The sequence below is a fragment of the Schistocerca americana genome, chromosome 7, assembly GCF_021461395.2.
Source record: "Schistocerca americana isolate TAMUIC-IGC-003095 chromosome 7, iqSchAmer2.1, whole genome shotgun sequence".
Taxonomy (NCBI): Eukaryota; Metazoa; Arthropoda; class Insecta; order Orthoptera; family Acrididae; genus Schistocerca; species Schistocerca americana.
In genome coordinates this window covers 488712647-488728853 of record NC_060125.1, presented here as the reverse complement: position 1 = coordinate 488728853, position 16207 = coordinate 488712647, and positions in this window count along the sequence as shown.

The following is a 16207-nucleotide window of genomic DNA, read 5'->3' as shown; positions in this document are numbered from 1 at the left end:
GCTGCAGAGCTCTATGTTCGACAACGTACGATGAAGGGTGTGCTCCGAAACAATTGTGCATGCACCAGCATTGTGATCTTTCGGCAGAGATGCCACAAATCACCATCTCTCATAGTTTACAGAGCAGAAAAGCCGCCGAACCCCACTTTCTGTGAACAGTCGTGGACGTCCAACGATTTAGCGCATAGAGGTAGTTTCACTGTCCTTCCTCTTTCGGAGATGCTCACGATAGTAGCATGTGAACATACGACCAGCTTCGTTTTTTAGCGATACTCGTTCACAGGCTCTGCGTAATAACAATCTGCCTTTGTCAAAGTCGCTTACCTCAATGAATTTCCCCATCTGCAGCCCGTATCTTCGCTAGGGTGATCCCCCGTCCGCGTCTGCTTCGATTACATACGAGTACTTCTATTAGAGCGTCGCGTGCTCGCAACAACACCGGGCGGCATCCATCGTCGCGGTGGGCAGTAAGGTGACACTTTCTGCTGGCGTCTCATTACAGCTGAGGAGGAAATTTAAAAACAGAACACTGACGATCAACATAACCAGTAGAAAGGCTAACATTAACAATCTGGTTATTAGCAACAGGAAACCTTTGCGTTGATGGTTGTTCCGCTTTTCACTATCTGTTGTATATCAGATAGTTTCTGATGTCTGTAGTGACATACGCGAGGCAATGCAAGAATTTTATTAGGTCGTACATACAAGGCACATAATGTCAGTAAAATATGATCAGTGAAACATGAAATAAGTATATGACGTGTCATGGGTTTCTTGAGGTAAAGCCGGCCGGTGTGACCGAGCGGTTCTAGGCGCTTCTGTTTGGAACCTTGCGACCGCTACGGACGCAGGTTCGAATCCTGCCTCGGGCATGGATGTGTGTGATGTCCTTAGGTTAGTTAGGTTTAAGTAGTTCTAAGTTCTAGGGGACTGATGACCTCTGATGTTAAGTTCCATAGTGCCCAGAGCCATTTGAGCCATTTTTCAGTCTTGAGGTAATTTGCTATACAGTTTGTTGGAAGGCAGTGCGCACGATCCCGTGTCAACCATTTTTATTTATCATCAAAAATCACTAACAGTAATAAATCAGCCATCAGCTACCGTGAACATAAGCGTCTTCAAGTCTTTGGTCTTTTAATTCATATATATATATATATATATATATATATATATATATATATATATATATATATATATATTAACACTTGTTTACTTTAACGAAATTTTTTTTTGTTTCCTTTTTTAATAAAAATAATTACGGAGCTTTCGCTCACTCACTCACTCCGCTCCCGCCTGATACAAGCATCTAAATGAATTTATTGTCTTTCTCACATTCCCAAGGGCCCTTTGAGTGCTTTAGCAATTTTTTGCCAATCACACCAGGAGGTGCTGAAAAGTAATGCCTCCGAATTTTTTATGTGAATGTTCTTATAGTTTTTTTAAATAAGACAGATGTCATCAACACTCAACATCTATATTCCTCATGTCTACATACACTCCTGGAAATTGAAATAAGAACACCGTGAATTCATTGTCCCAGGAAGGGGAAACTTTATTGACACATTCCTGGGGTCAGATACATCACATGATCACACTGACAGAACCACAGGCACATAGACACAGGCAACAGAGCATGCACAATGTCGGTACTAGTACAGTGTATATCCACCTTTCGCAGCAATGCACACTGCTATTCTCCCATGGAGACGATCGTAGAGATGCTGGATGCAGTGCTGTGGAACGGCTTGCCATGCCATTTCCACCTGGCGCCTCAGGTGGATCAGCGTTCGTGCTGGACGTGCAGACCGCGTGAGACGACGCTTCATCCAGTCCCAAACATGCTCAATGGGGGACAGATCCGGAGATCTTGCTGGCCAGGGTAGTTGACTTACACCTTCTAGAGCACGTTGGGTGGCACGGGATACATGCGGACGTGCATTGTCCTGTTGGAACAGCAAGTTCCCTTGCCGGTCTAGGAATGGTAGAACGATGGGTTCGATGACGGTTTGGATGTACCGTGCACTATTCAGTGTCCCCTCGACGATCACCAGTGGTGTACGGCCAGTGTAGGAGATCGCTCCCCACACCATGATGCCGGGTGTTGGCCCTGTGTGCCTCGGTCGTATGCAGTCCTGATTGTGGCGCTCACCTGCACGGCGCCAAACACCCATACGACCATCATTGGCACCAAGGCAGAAGCGACTCTCATCGCTGAAGATGACACGTCTCCATTCGTCCCTCCATTCACGCCTGTCGCGACACCACTGGAGGCGGGCTGCACGATGTTGGGGCGTGAGCGGAAGACGGCCTAACGGTGTGCGCGACCGTAGCCCAGCTTCATGGAGACGGTTGCGAATGGTCCTCGCCGATACCCCAGGAGCAACAGTGTCCCTAATTTGCTGGGAAGTGGCGATGCGGTCCCCTACGGCACTGCGTATGATCCTACGGTCTTGGCGTGCATCCGTGCGTCGCTGCGGTCCGGTCCCAGGTCGACGGGCACGTGCACCTTCCGCCGACCACTGGCGACAATATCAATGTACTGTGGAGACCTCACGCCCCACGTGTTGAGCAATTCGGCGGTACGTCCACCCGGCCTCCCGCATGCCCACTATACGCCCTCGCTCAAAGTCCGTCAACTGCACATACGGTTCACGTCCACACTGTCGCGGCATGCTACCAGTGTTAAAGACTGCGATGGAGCTCCGTATGCCACGGCAAACTGGCTGACACTGACGGCGGCGGTGCACAAATGCTGCGCAGCTAGCGCCATTCGACGGCCAACACCGCGGTTCCTGGTGTGTCCGCTGTGCCGTGCGTGTGATCATTACTTGTACAGCCCTCTCGCAGTGTCCGGAGCAAGTATGGTGGGTCTGACACACCGGTGTCAATGTGTTCTTTTTTCCATTTCCAGGAGTGTATTTGTTTCTCAACAGGGCCACCGCGGCGATGAACACATTTCTCCCAACGAGTGACTAGTTTATTGATACAGCGCCCTGTACTCTTCACATAAAAAGTGATGTTCTTGAAGGTGTTCCTTAAGCTGGGGGCCGAGTCGGGATTGATTGGAGGATGATCGAAGACAGTGAACCCAAGGTGTCGAATTGTTGAAGATGTCGCTGCGCTCGTTTGTGTTCTAACATTGTCACGCTGAAGTAGAGGGTGCTTTATGTGTGGACGAACTCTTCAAATTCTAATCTCAATTATGCCAAGTTGTTTCTCACGCACCGACATAGTTGCGTTACATATCGCCATGTTACATGCTACAATTCGGAACCCTGTAGCGGCAGAGGGTTGCAAATGTGTAGAGATAGACAATAAAGATGTAGAATGTTAACAATGTTCGTCTTATTTAAAAAGCATTAAGAGTTTCCACATGAAAAATTTGGAGGCATTACTTTTCACCACTCTGACATGTTTCTTTTCCTTCGGCATTTGCTCTGTGTATCTCTTCATATGATGTACACTGAACCGTCACGCTAATTTCCAATGTGACTACACGTCAAAAGTCTGAGTAACCACCTTTGGCAACTCATCTCAATACGAGAAGTGCAGGAAGAGAGTCAAGGGGTTCTGGAAGGTACCGATGGAGATATGGCGAAGTGCCGACTCCAATGCCGTGGCCATCAGCGCTTGGTTTTCGCGAACAGCCCGGCCGAGGTGGTCCCACGTATACTTGATTGGATTGAAATCTGGGGAATCTGGTGACCAGGGGAGTACGGCAAACCCACCCTGAAGCTGTTCGAACTACGCACTTGCACTACGGGCTGTGTGACATATTGCATTGTCCTGCTCGTAGCCGCCATAATGCCGAGGAGAAAGAAACTGGATGTAAGGGTGGTCGTGGTCCCCAAGGGTATACGAGTAATTCTGTAGATCCAATGCGCCTTCAGAATTACGAAATCACCGAGGAAATGCCAAGAAATCATACTCAGACCATGACGCATGGAGGCATTTCACGCTGTATATGCAAAGAGCCGTCTGACCGATGGAGCATAAAACGTGGTTCTTCTGACAACGCCACGTGGCGACGCTCACTGGAAGTTCACTTACGTAATGGCGTGCAAATTCCAGACTTGGTCGTCATTGAATAACAGTCAGCTGCTGCGGAGGCCCTTACGCAGAATGTTCACTGAACAGTCGTTGAAGAGACACTGCTGCTAGTCCCTCTGTTCATCTGGGCGACCAGTAGCTCAATAATTGCACGGCTGTTCCCCGGTACACATCTCCGCAATTGTCTTTGACACCTATCATCTATGGTCCCCGTGGTGCAGCACAGTTCCCTTGGCGCTGATTTCGGATAGCACCATTTATGCACGATACAGTATAACTAAATACACGCCCAAACAGGTTACAAACTTATCCATTTCGAAATGCTTCCATCTTTGGCCTAACAGCCAATGCTCATGCTCTTTCGGACGTCAGATAAATCGCTGTTTCCACGTCGTGACAACGACTGCAATGTTTCTCGCGTCCCCCAGACACGTTTTATATACCCTCCGCTGCCGGGGTGGTGAGTGGTTATTGCCCGTTGACGTCGACAATGGGAGGTCGTCGCATTACTGTGACTTGATCATATACAGTACCGGCCCTTAAAATTACCACACTACGAAGATGACATGCTATAGATGCGAAATTTAACCGACAGGAAGAAGATGCTGTGATATGCAAATGATTAGCTTTTCAGAGCACTCACACAAGGTGGGCGCCCGTGGCGACACCTACAACGTGCTGACATGGGGAAAGTTTCCAACCGATTTCTCATACACAAACAGCAGTTGACCGGCGTTGCCTGGTGACACGTTGTTGTGATGCCTCGTGTAAGGAGGAGAAATGCGTACCATCACGTTTCCGACTTTGATAAAGGTCGAATTGTAGCCTATCGCAATTGCGGTTTACCGTATCGCGACATTGCTGCTCGCGTTGGTCGAGATCCAATGACTGTTAGCACAATATGGAATCGGTTGGTTCAGGAGGGTAATACGGAAGGCCGTGCTGGATCCCAACGGCCTCGTATTACTAGCAGTCGAAATGACAGGCATCTTATCCGCACGGCTGTAGCGGACCATGCAGCCACGTCTAGATTCCTGAGTCAACAGATGGGGACGTTTGCAAGACAACAACCATCTGCAAAAACAGTTCGACGACGTTTGCAGCAGCAATCTAAAACGTCCGGTCAATGGTGGCCGAGCAACTGGCACGTCACAATACGCCAGTGACTAATCTTGATGAACTGTGGTATCGTGTTGAAGCTGTTTGGGCGGCTGTACCTGTGTACGCCATCGAAGCTCTGTTTGACTCAATGCCCAGGCGTATCAAGGCCGTTATTACGGCCAGGGGTGGTTGTTCTAGGTACTGATTTCTCAGGATCTATGCACCCAAATTGCGTGAAAATGTAATCACATGTCAGTTCTAGTATAATATATTTGTCCAATGAATACCCGTTTATCATCTGCATTTCTTCTTGGTGTAGCAATTTTAATGGCCAATAGTGTATTATTCTATCAGCAACATTACATTCTGTTCAGCCGGCCCCATCGCTCACACAATTCTTGACAGCAGCAGCCAGCGAAAGTAGAGAAGATAGGGGAGGAAAGCTTCCTGTACTACTCGAGCCAAAGCGTAGGGGACACGAGCTACTTTTGATGGTTCGCTCAAAAACCGACAACCAGCGGATCACAAACGAGCACCTGCGAACGTGACCCGCGCACGATCGGATGCCGCTTGCGCACGAGCGCCTAGCGCTTGCACCAGAGAGAGTTCTCGTTCGCTTGTGTCGGCTTCGTCGAAAAGGGGTCTGGATAGTGTGTCAGTGGAGCCGCTCGGCCGGCAGACAGCCGCCGCCTCGGCAGACAGCGGCGCTGCGGGCGCGGGTCAGCCGCTGACCGCTGCCAAGGCCGCCGCTGCCGCCGCCCATGCCGCGCGCTCCGCCGGCCTATCCCTACCGCCGCGCCGCCCATCTATCACGGCCGCCGGCCATTCACAGCCGCTAACTGTGCCGCGTCCGCCGCCCACCAGCTGGCGACGCGCGCGCGGCCACTCCTGCGCGCCTGCACCCGACTGTTCGCCGATTCCTCGCAGAATGCTAATTTCCTCGTTTTCATTCGTGACGTCGTGGCGGCGGGTGTAGTCTGCCTCGTCCGCCTCTCGTCGCTGGGAACGCGTGGATTCGTGCCACGGACACGTGTAAATGGCTGCGACGTACAGAATCGCTAACTAGCGAAGATACTTATCGACAGACCCAGATGAAATCTCCTCACTGTTACTACACATTTATTTTTATTTCTTTCATCTGTATATTGAGCAAGCAGTAAAGGAAGCAAAAGAAAAATTGGGAGTAGGAATTAAAATCCATAGAGAAGAAATTAAAACTTTGTGGTTCGCCGATGACATTGTAATTCTGTCAGAGACAGCAAAGGTCCTGGAAGAGCAGCTGAACGAAATGGACAGTGTCTTGAAAGAAGGCTATAAGATGAACATCAACAAAAGCAAAACGAGGATAATGGAATGTAGTAGAATTAAGTCGGGTGATGCTGAGGGAATTAGATTAGGAAATGAGACACTTAAAGTAGTAAAGGAGTTTTGCTATTTGGGGAGCAAAATAACAGATGATGGTCGAAGTAGAGAGGACATAAAATGTAGACTGGCAATGGCAAGGAAAGCGTTTCTGAAGAAGAGAAATTTCTTAACATCGAGTATAAATTTGTCAGGAAGTCGTTTCTGAAAGTATTTGTATGGATTGTAGCCATGTATGGAAGTGAAATATGGACGATAAATAGTCTGGACAAGAAGAGAATAGAAGCTTTTGAAATGTGATGCTACCGAAGAATGCTGAAGATTAGATGGGTAGATCACATAACTAATGAGGAGGTATTGAACAGAATTGGGGAGAAGAGAAATTTGTGGCACAACTTGACTAGAAGAAGAGATCGTTTGGTACGACATATTCTGAGGCATCAAGGGATCACAAATTCAGTATTGGAGGGCAGCGCGGAGGGCAAAAATCGAAGAGGGAGACCAAGAGATGAATACACTAAACAGATTCAGAAGGATGTTGTAAGAGGTATGTGCTGCCTGCGATATGTAAGCTATAAGAGAATCTGAGACCAAAGAGCAGTGTTGACTGCAGTACGAACTGTGTAGCAGTAGCAGTAAGTTGTTGCTAGCGAGCAGTCGCCTGTCTGCGCTTGTCAGTCCTGTCTGGTGTATCATGTTGGCTGGCCCGGTCGCGGTGCAGCGATGCCGGAGCCTGAGTATTATTGTATAAGGTAAAAAAGCAGCCTCGCGCATATCTAGTAATGTATGTGAACTCCCATGTAGATCTTTTCAAAATGTCCTAATAATAATCTTCGTGATATAAAGTAATTTCTAAAAAAAATTCATTTCAATTTAAAGAATTTACTAATTTCTTCAATCCATGATCATTCCTATTGTTGCGAAAGAAAAATCAGTTGCTTCCTTTCATAAATGACAAATCTATCGGCCAGCATTGCACAGAGCTGTCCCGGAAAAATTTTATATAAGAGCAGATATATTCGCCGTTTTTATTGAGGTAAGAATTTTTCCTTTTTTATTCAGAATGATCTTACAGGGCCATGACGCAGCGCTGCTGTCGTCCAAATTCTACCAGGATACTGAATTTATATTTTACTGAATTTATATTTTACGGTTTAGGAATTTTTCTGTTTTGAGCTTCCATTAAATGGGAAACAAATTTTGTGTGGAGGTTAAATGTGAATGAATTTCTGTAGGGAGGTTATAAATGGGAACCAATTTTGTTCTGATCTTACACTAAAATTAGAATCATTAACCAAATAATATTCATTTATATTTTTTTGTGGGGAGGTTACACTTGGCGACAACCGGCCAGGATCGTATTTCTTTGTGAATCTCTGAGAAGTAGTCGTATATCTGCTCTTATTTACTTAAATGTAGTTTGCATCTGGCGCAACGCATATATTAGTTTGTCACTCTTTCTTTCACAGATCATCGGCAATTTGTTGCTCTTTGTTGTAATTGTATTTGTTCCATTTTTGCTTTGTCTTTGTTTCATTTTTGTGCTTAATTTTGATTTGTGAAAAATGCCGCGAAAAACTGTCAACAGTACATCGCGATGTGCAATGAGCGAAATAGCCGACTCGAATAGTTTGACCGATAATATTTGCGACACTCAGTGTAATAGTGATAATCTCCTAATTACAGATAATCAGTGCCTACCGATCACTAATAATGATTTTAATGCTAATGATGAGCAAACAAATTCAATGATATCCACAGTAAATGTAACAATTGATGACGCGGCACGTTCCGTTACAATGAACGCTGCCCAGTTTGACACACCCGGTTTGCAAAATTTACGTAATGAACAGATAATTGTTTCTAACGAAGGTGAACAATGTACTCAAAGTACTTCAGATTTATTTGATTCCGAGGTAGTGACCCATAGTGCACATCCGATTGGCAAACCTTTTCAAGAATTACAGAATGACCAAATGGTTACAGAGAACGTGACAAATGCAGATACACCAACACACAGCATAGAAAATAGAGTCGCTAATTTTGGCTGGGATCAAGTTATGGCAGTATTGCTACAACTTAATAAAAAAATAGACAACAATTCCAAACAGTCGAAGAAAGAACAAGACGACAATTACAAACGACTCAATGAATCGAACAAACAGTTGAATGAAAATCTCAAACAATAAGTTAATGAAAGTCTCAAACAGTCGAATGATAAGCAAGACAACAATTACAAACAACTTAATGAAAAACTAGATAATAATTCCAAACAGCTTAGTGAACAGATTACAGCCGTTGCCGTGCAATGTCATGATACTAAGGAACAATTACGTGAGGAAATTAAGGCTTGTGCTGGGAACAGTAGTGAAGAAATTAGATCTGTGGCACAAGAATTAAGTAATACGCATGCAGCCACAACTAAATTACTTAGAGATGAAATTAGTGCAGTCGCTAAACAATGTTCCGAAAGCGCAACACAGTTACGCGACGAGTTTAAATTAATGTCAGCAGAACTTTCGCGCACACTGGATGCAAAAGTAGATACGAAATTTGAACAACAGAACAGCCAAATTGACGAACGTTTTAATCACCACCTACAAAATAGTGAAATGCGTTACCGTAAATTTATACAGGAACAGAATAAAGTAAAGCGACAGGTCATGGAAACAATTACTGCACAGAGACAGGAAGATAAGCGTAAATTGTTTACGAAAGCAAAAACCTACGTAGACAACAATATTGCTACAGTATCAGACGAAATTAATACTATCAAACAGTTGAACACCGAATTGCATGATGAAATCTCCGATCTTAAAACAAAAACAGACACACACACATTAGACTTTCAGACAATGACCAACAGACTTGAAAAGTTGGAACTAATACAGGATCCCGATGCCATCAAAGCAGACGTTAAAAAATTGAACGAAACTACACGTATAATACAAAAACAAATTAATGCTTGTGATAATAAAAGCGATGAGCAGGTAAAAGCACTGACTGAAAAATGTGATGAATTGGCCAGTCGTATTGACGTTATCGAAAGTAATAATGACAGCAAATCAGACGATACTTCACCGATTTCGTTTAATCAAACACCTGAATTCCAAAATTTACAGCAGACAATCAGTGAGATAGGTTCGTACAATAATACATTACGTAGAAAATTGTCAACTTTACAGCAAGAGGTAACAGAGATGAAAAATGTTTCAGCCTTTAACACATCACAGCATACGCCACTTAGCGAACATTTGTCAGACTCACACAGCCAGTATAATTTAGGTAATTTACAGAGAGTACGTGAGTTAGATTCCGAACAGTCACAGACAAATAGATTCTCATACAATCCTGAACCTGTTCAGACATACAGAGACGATAATTTTGATTACAAGCATTTTCTATCCGTGAGAAAGTTTAAAGTATTTAAAAATGACAGAACACAGATCCACCCCTTGGATTGGATACAACAATTTAGCTTTGCTTTTCCACCGACTTGGCCCGTAACACATAAACTTGAATTTATTTGCAGTTTTATGGAAGGCGAACCGGCGACTCGTATGAGACCGATCGCGAGACAATGCTATTCGGTAGAAGAATTTCAGAATGCTTTTCTGTCAGCGTATTGGTCGGAGACGACACAGCGCGGAATTAAGGATCAACTAATTAGTTTACCGAATTATGAGAACTCAAATTTTTCCACTGTCACGCAATTTTTTGAACACATGGTCCAACAAAACCAATACTTAAGTGAGCCATACAGTGAATCTGCACTTATCCAATTATGTATTTCTAAATTACCACGATCATTAAGAGTATCACTTTTAACAGATCTGTTACAGCTTTTGGAAGTTCAGCAATCAGATTATTCCTTCATTAACAAAAATTTTTCACATCATAACCAAGGACAACCAACATACAGTAATTACGATCAGTCACGCTATTTCAATAGCAAAGGTAATAGATGGTCCAGAAACGACAACCACCAGAACTTTAATAACAGCCAAAATTTTAATTATCAGTATCGTCAAAATTATCAGCAACAGGAACCACATTTTGGTAACAATAGAGGTTTTTCCCAACAACAGCAACAAAACCAGCCGGTTAGCATAGCTAACCAACAATGTAATGTACAAGGTCAACCAAGCTTTAATGTTTCGCCGCCTACACGCATAGCGTCGGCTCCACCAAACAGTAACGCACCGCAACAAGGAAACCAGTACGTACAGAAAACACATCATTTCAATTCCTATCGCAACGCGCCGTATAGCAATGATTATTATGACAGACGTGAAAATAATGAGCACAATTTTCAGCGTACGTTTAGTAACAGTCGGTCTTATCAGCAGCAAAATCATCCGCAACAACATATTATCATGAATGAACCAGACTCTAGATATCATCCCGAACGTAATACGTCAGGAAGAAATAACAGAACAGTACAAATAGTGGAAATGCCACAGCATCCTCCCGAAAATAATAGCACGTCAGATAGAATTTGACTAGATGCAGTACAGGTTGCATCTTCCAGCAACGCAAGCAATACTTCAGATACGCAGAATCTTGTTCACGAAAATGTTATTACTTTTGACGACATCCGAGACACACTTTTGCAGGAAAAACCAGTTATTCAAAAAACCATTTCACACCCTGTCATTGAAGTAAAGATTGGATCATCTAAATTTTCAGCAGTAATCGATTCTGGATCACCTATGTCAGTTACAAATGAGGAAACTTTCAACGAATGTAACAAAGAGAATACCTATCCTACGTTACCATTAGGCAAAACTAAAGTAAAAGGAGCAGTATCTGGTAAAGGAGTAGATGTAAAATTACAGACACATTTATCATTTTGTATTGCAGGTCATACATTTCACTCAAATTTTTGGATTGTTCCCTTATTGACAACAGACGTTATTTTAGGTACGAATTTTCTGGTACAACACGACGCAATTATTGACTTTCAAAACTCCTATTTAATGTTAAAGGCTGAAAATGTACAACTGGCTTTAGAATTTCAGCACTCTTAATCTGCTGAAGAACAAACAATTAATTGTACGGAGGTTATTTCCGCATCACCTATGTAGGTCGGTGTCAATAAAATATATTCGCATTCGAAGGACAAAGTTGGTGACTGGACTTTCGTGACAAGATTCCGTCGCAACGAAAAACGCATTTCTTTTAATGATGTCCAGCCAAATCCTGCATCATTTCAGTGACTCTCTCACATTTCGCGGCAATACAAAACGTGCTACGCTTCTTTGAACTTTTTCGATGCCTTGCCTATATGCCGATGCTTATATACCAGCATCGGAGTCACGCTAAGTTGCAGCAACGACCGGAAAAGGGAAATTAGTGTCCGCCCCTTGTATTTACTTCTGTATTTTTAATTCTCTCCTCTAACGAGGAAACATCACCAACTTGACTGAATATGTAAGGAGAAAAAAGCACAAATTCAAGATGTCAGTCCCGGCAATCGATTCCGAGCAAAAATTTGGGCCATAATTCTGATAGTACGTAGTTATGACCGTCTAAGAGTACAGCATTTTAATTTTCGCCGTCATCGTTTGACTGTCGCTCCCTCCAGCCCACTTCAGCCGCCTAATGCCCGATTTACTGTATATTGGGGTGACAATCAGAGCTCTCCTATTCGACGGATGTTGAAGGCGTGGACAGAGGAGGTCACTGTGGAGACATCTGCCCATCGTGTTTCGAAATCTTGTTCGAGAACGCAAGTCGTTTTATGGGGAAAATACTAAGTAATTTGAGCACATAATATTGCAACCTTAAACAAAGATACGTTCAGTATCATTTTAACAATATTCTCATATTCATATTCTGCAGGTATACATAAGCCTAAAAATCAAAATGAATAAGCCTATTGTGTATTGAACCGGAGACCTGGAAACGAGGGAGAGACTTCGTCCCACCGTAGCCCTCAGTGGTTCACAACCCCACAACAGGACACAGCAGTCCGCCCACCTCACCGCCGCCCCATTCCGAATCCAGGATTATTGTGCGGTTCGACCCCCAGTGCCCCCCCCCCCCCTCCACCCGGAGAACGTCTCATACCGGACGAGCCTAACCCCAATGCAATGTTTGCGTGGTAGAGTAATTAAGGTGTAGGCGTAGGTGGAGACAGTGTTTGCGCAAGAATCGCCGGCATAGAGTAACTGAGGTGGAATAAGGGGAACCAGCCGTCATTAAATGAACCTAACAAACAGGAGAATTATTAAAAATTAAAGTTAATGATTTTAGATTTACGGTTCAATCCCACCTGTCACGTTGAAGAACAGTGCAGCTCCTGCAAATGTACTGTACTCCAACAGTGCCAGCATTGAAATCCAAACAAGATAACGTAATACAGCGACGTTAGTAATTAAATATCGCACACTCATTCGCAACATAAAGATGTTCAAGCAAAGAAATCTCTGGCAATAGCTACAGGTAGGAAACCGCGCACTGTGACATAACGAACAGAACACGTTATCAATGAGAAAACATTATTTCACAAATCTGTTACTAAGTCCACTCTACAGTTCTTCGGGCACTGGTATTAAGCTGCTGTAGTGAGACAGAGCGAGTGACAAACAAGCAGTGCGCGCGAAAGTTTAAAAGCTGTTCTTTCAAAATGTCATAACTGTGTACTATCGAATTAATTATGGTCCAAGTTTTCGCGCTAGAATGATTGCTAGGGGTGACTTTTTTTCCTTAAAATATGTGATCAAGTTGGTTAGTTAACAGCTCCGAAATCTAACATGAGGCTTGCAGCATTCAGTCACGTGCTTGTACATTGTACTCGGGAGACTTACTAGCGTATTCTTGTACTGTTTTCTCTACTGGAAGAATGACTTCGATGTCACTTTGGATCTCTAGCTTCCGACTTCAGCAACATATAACAATGTGCAAAATAACTTCCACCGAAAAGCGCGTACGACTGCTGTCTTACAAATAAGAGGACTGGTCACCAACACCAAGATTTTACGAAACAACTGCCAAAATTGCTTAAACATTCAAGGCTTTCAACCAGTCAGGCTTGAGTTGCAGAGTGGTTCGCGTTTGATTGAAATTTTATGCCCAACCCGCTGTATTTACTGTTTTTTCATCATTGCAATCGTTTTTAACTGCAAAAGCTTCACCCCACAAGACACAATATGGTGAACAATATATCACGTAATCAAAAGCAAGTATCCACTCATCAACGAAAATGGTTTAATCACAACTAATTTTTGTGTACTTAAACTTGCCACATATACCTGTGGATCGTGAAACAGTAATAAGTTTTGACAGCTTTTTGTACACTTTCGTATTATTGTTTGCCAGCCTTTTCCTCGTGGCTTCAAGTGCATACACATTTGACACACACAGTGCGCGCATCTCGCCATCCCCCTTCTCTGCGTCCACATTTTCCTTCTCCCATCTCTCTGCCTGCCTAATCATCCCATCTGTATCTGTCCACCTCCTCCTCCCCCTCTCTTTCTCTATTCCCTCTGCCCCTTTCTCAAATTGTATCTTATTCTCCTCTCTCTGTCCATATCTTACTCCACTCTCTCTGTCCATCTACCTCCTCTCATCTCTTTCTTCTTCAGTTGTCCACTATCCCTCTACTCTTCCACATGCCTCTTGCATCCCTGTCTCATGCATCTCTCCCTCTCCCTCTGTCTGGCCCCTCTTCACACCTCTCTGTGTCACTCCTCCTGCCCCCTCTCTCTCTGTCCATCTCCTCCTGCCTAATCTTTCTCTATCCATCTCTTCCTGCACCTCTCTGTCCCTACTCTTTGTTTATCCCCTACTCAGACCATCTCAACATTCTTCCAGCCATATGCATTCTCATGTGTGTCCCCTGCACAACAAGTCAATGAAGCACGCTGATACTAATCCAACAAGCTTGTTGTGCAAGGCAGCTTACATGTGAGGAGCGTTAAAATCTCTTTTTGCCCCTGACAAGTAGACTGGCATGATAAATGGTTCAGTAAGGCAGACCAATATTGCTCTAACACAACATGTATGTCATGCAGGGCAGCCTACATGTCTGGGGCTTAAAAACTGTTTCTTGCCCCTGACGTGTGGGCTGACCTTCAAAGCAGATCGAGAAGCCAAGGTAACACTATTCCTACACAATCTGACTGTCACGCAGGCCCGCCTATATGTCAGGGACTCAAAAAAAGACTTTCTGCTCATATCTACACTTCTATTGGAGCTGGGAGGCTATAAACCCCACAGTGCTGATACTCATGAGGCCTCCTGTTCTGAGCAGGATTTGACAGAAATCGATACAGAGGTTTGGAGAAGATCCCAGATATACAATATATATATATATATATATATATATATATATATATATATATATGATCTAATTTAAAGACATATACATTGTTTGCAGCATGGCGAGGGCTTGAGGGCTTTGTACAATGACTAAAGAAACTGGTGAGAAAGCTCATACTCTTCATTAAATATTTTATCTTTCTTTTGCTAATTCAACTCAACACTGATTGATTAAGAATACTCAAAAAATGACCAAATGAAGATTTTGAAAATGAGCAGTTCATGACTTTCATCACATTAAAGTCACTGTGGGATGACTACCTGATGATACACAACTCATCAAACAAAATATTAGTGACACCCTTAAAAAGGTACACTGGTTGCTTAAGAGTGATGTAGATGATATAGAACTGATACCGTCCTCTCATGTAAACCTTCACCACTTAGCAAAGTCATGGCCGTGAAATGGTGTGTCTGTGCCAGTCAGCACAGTAAGTTGGGTCGTAGAGAGATGACAGAATGACAGAAATAATCTATCGTTAATTATCCGATTTGTTGGTGTATGCATGGGAACTCTCGTAGCCACGTAATGTGGCGTAACAAAGATCCTTACCAACAGAGAATGGAAACTAGTATCACGCCTTGTCAATGACATTCGATTTTAGACACAACAGGAACTGCTGCTGTCAGTGAATAAATGCTCATCTCAGCCAGTTGTGAGGCCACACTACGAAGGCAACTGCATCCAATGGACTTTTGGAGTCGTGTACTTAGCGAAAGGACGTGGCTCACAACAATATTTCAAACTGCAGATCTTCAGTGGGCAAAATAACACACAATCCGAACAGAATTTGAAAGAAGGTCCAACCAGTAGCGAATTTTCCTCTTTTGAAATGGAACAAGCGGTAGAATCCACCAACGGTCCACTGAGGGGTTTAACCTGCTGTGCGTGTAAGGTGTAATTGAGGTTCTATGACGTGTCTGGGGAGGGAAATGGTTCGTACTATGACTTGGATCCACTCATTCATTCAGGTTAGTGTGTATATTTTAACATTCTTGGTGACCAGACGTTTAATATTCTTCTGCATCTTCAATGACGAATAAGCTGTGAAACCTTCCCGTCTCCTCTATACCTCTTTTGTTATTACGCAGTAACCATCTCCTCTATATCTCTTTTGTTACGCAACCTTGCCTTTTACAATAACCTATGTAACCTTCCCTTAGGATTTCTATCTCTTGCTTCATAATAACAAATGAAATCTTCCCTTTGAAATTTATTCTCTTTCTCAATCTGCGCATATAAATTTAATTGCTGCTTATTAAAAGTGATTTTCTGATTATTTCGAAGAAACATAGAATGTGTCGTCGTCGTGTGGCCCTCAGTCGTTATCTGCAATAACCCAAAACTGTTCCTTACCTGTTTTACTGT